The 3,164-nt window shown below is 34.1% G+C and overlaps 1 long non-coding RNA gene across 1 annotated transcript; it reads left to right on the top strand.

The window, feature by feature from the left end:
• Window positions 1-1,576: 1,576 nt before the first annotated feature.
• LOC140894545 (uncharacterized) lies at window positions 1,577-2,962 on the top strand. The gene is made up of 3 exons (XR_012153855.1): window positions 1,577-1,724; window positions 1,813-1,963; window positions 2,557-2,962. It is a non-coding gene; the product is annotated as an uncharacterized lncRNA (long non-coding RNA).
• The last annotated feature ends 202 nt before the right edge of the window (window positions 2,963-3,164 follow it).

The following is a 3,164-nucleotide window of genomic DNA, read 5'->3' as shown; positions in this document are numbered from 1 at the left end:
TTCAGGGTGACTTACTTTGGCAATATTAATTAGCTCGCGAGATGAGACGAAAAATGATTTATAACATAAAGACAATGAATCGCAAAATTATGGACATCATTGTTATTTGTAAATCAAATTATAGTAATACTCGAACATAAAGGTGACATGAAATATGGGTGTTGAGTATTATCTTTTTTTAACAAAAATGTTACTTAAAAAGTGATCTTCACAATTGGGTCATGCCAAGGGGTTTCGTTTAGCTCAAATTTTGCTCATTTTAGAAATTAATCCATCTAGTTCATATTCAACTTAATATGGAGTATGTGTTCTTCTAAAAATAGTTATTCGAGTATTGGACTAAGTTCATATCATGCAAAGATATACACATATATCTAATAGAAGTACATAATGATTATAACAGACACAATGTTTAATATGTTTAGGTTGTTTGCTTTGGCTTTTACAGTCTATGAAATATGCAAGGCTCGGAACATAGTGAAGATTTTTGAAGGCGAAGATCCAACTTTGAAAGTTATTTTTCACAAGATCAAGATTGTCGAATTTCGTTGACTCTAATTGTTTTTTTCGATGGTATCTGTAGGAGCATAATTTTACCGAGTCAAATTTGTGGAACTATCAACGGGCCTTCCAAATGATAGTCGGACCTATTAGATCGGATCGTGCTTCATAAAATCGGTTTGGTGACTGCACCGGTTCATGGTTCTCATCCACACATGCCATATCTCCAATCTTTGAGTCACTCAAATTCTCTCTGTTGGCAAACATACTAAACACAAAAAAAAATCGAATATAACAGAGAGATGGCAAACATACTAAACACACAAAAAAATCGAATATAACAGAAACAATACAATAAAAGGAAATATTGATCGACGTACAATGCCTTAGTATAACGAGTGCATAAATAATGGATAGTAAGAAATAGAACAAATGATAAATCAAACCGAAGAATGTACGAAGTACATTATCTTTAAAATATATTCGTCCCCTTCGGTATGTACTTCAAGGAACAAGAAGGAAGAGTACTGGTTCTCAGGATATAAGCGTAGTGAGCCTAGAGGTTCAACATGTCTAATCCTTTATAACAAAGGTTAAAATAATGCATCACATAATCATACTAATACATATACGTGTACATGCATGCATGAATAAAAATATTTCATAATCATGACATAAACATCACTGATCCTGATTCTTAAACATAAGCATAACTTGACATCATAAGCATACTTAATATAGTTGACACTACAAGAATAATAGTGATAGACAACACCTAAAACACAACGGTTTTATGAAAAACCGTTGTCTATGAGCTGTTTTTCAAAACCAAAGACAACGGTTGTTCAAAAACCGTTGTCTATTAGCTAATTTTTAGGGTCAAAGACAGCGGTTTTTTAAAACCGTTGTTTTTGATTAAAAAAAACCCGCTTATAGGCAACGGTTCTTTGAGTTTTTTTAAAAAAAAATTTGGGAGATGAGTTTTTTTAAATAAATATTATTTATTTATTTTTTAAATAAATATTTATATACTACATGTGTTTACGCATTCTCTCAACAAAATGAAACCCAGATCCCCAATCGTTCCCATCAAAGTTCAAACCCTAGCCCCATCCCGATTTCGCCAACATCTTCGTCGATACGTCGTCTGAGAAAGGGCAAGGTATCTAACATGTAGCCCAGCCATAGATGACCTCAACCATGGCTTGAATCGAGCTTCAAAGGTAAAGAACTACAGGATGGAAACCTTGTCGCGAACAGAAAATGCGATATTCGATTTGCGAATTCCGTTCACTTCTTCTTGGATTTCAGGTCGAGTTGCTTCATTTTGAGCTTAGGATGGAATTCGACAGCAACTTTATCATTTTCCCGAACCTTTGTTTCTTCTCTGCGCACGCGAAGTTATCATTTTCCCGCGGCGTCGTGCTCCTTTTTTTTCTCTCAGTCGGTCACTAAGTTTCAGGTATTCCGATAATCTTTCTACTGTTTATTTCATATTTTTAATTGATTGTGCGTATGTCTTGTTAATTTTTCATCTTTTCTTTGCCAATTTTTTTTTGGATTAAATTAATTGGGTTTTCTTTTGCTGTTGGGGTTTTTGAAAATGTAACAAGATTAGCGATTTTATTTTTTTGTCCGAGTTTAAAAAAGTTTAATTTCAGAGCGTGTGCCAGCTTGAACCAGGTTCTTGTGAGTTTTTCTTACGGTAATGCGTTTCGCTGTTTTTTTCAATGTGTCTGTACGTGGAATTTGCTTCGAAGTTTATGATTTGGATTCATTGTTTCTTTTCTGGGTTCTTCAAGAATTAATCTGCAATTTAGAGTTGAATTTGAAGAGTAGCTGAAGGATTAGAGTGAGATTCCGGTCGTTTTGGCTAAGTAAATTAACAAAATGGAGTTGATACAATCAATATATATATATATATATATATATATATAATATTAATCATTATGATGATCATGATACAATCACTATGAATGCATTGCTTGCCTACCTACGTGGGTGTTTATTTACTTTTTTATAGACTAGTCGGTTTCTTGGTACCATTTTTGGCAGGATTTGAAATGATGTCGTATAGAGGTTTGAAGATGTCGAAAATAACAAGTTTGAGGCCTTGAAGTTGTTTCTGCTGCTGTGTTGCTCTGGAGTTGAGATTCTTGTTGAATGCTTGAGCATCAGTGTTGAGCCTGGATACATAGCCACTTTGGTGGAAACCGAATAGGGTTCTTGCTGCAGGGAGGCAGCCTATTGGTGGAAGTGAAGTCACTCCAATTCTTCTTGATCCTAGCCCATGTAAACTCTGTTCGTTGGTAACTAAACAACATTAACTTCTTTTTAAACAATTTAAAAAAACAGGGATGCTTCTATTCATATGAAATTGGCCAAGATTTTCATTTTGGTACATTAACTTATGTAATTTGGATTCAAACTCTTCACTTACGGATCCAGGGCTCATTTTTCATTGCCGGACAATTTTTATGTCTTAATTCATGGTATTAATATGCTATATATTTTTTCTTAAATTGATCGTCTTGTGGGCCATTGTTTATTGTTTGTTTTAGACCTTGTAGCAGCTAAGTGGAGCAGTATTCCCATTTTGTATCCCCACTTCATACATAACTTTTACCCGAGTTGTGTCTTGCTAGTTTCCAAATGTTCTTTTT

Source organism: Henckelia pumila, chromosome 4, assembly GCF_033568475.1.
Source record: "Henckelia pumila isolate YLH828 chromosome 4, ASM3356847v2, whole genome shotgun sequence".
Classification (NCBI taxonomy): Eukaryota; Viridiplantae; Streptophyta; class Magnoliopsida; order Lamiales; family Gesneriaceae; genus Henckelia; species Henckelia pumila.
Note: the sequence above shows the minus strand (reverse complement) of the source record. Positions and strands in the feature narration are given on the sequence as shown.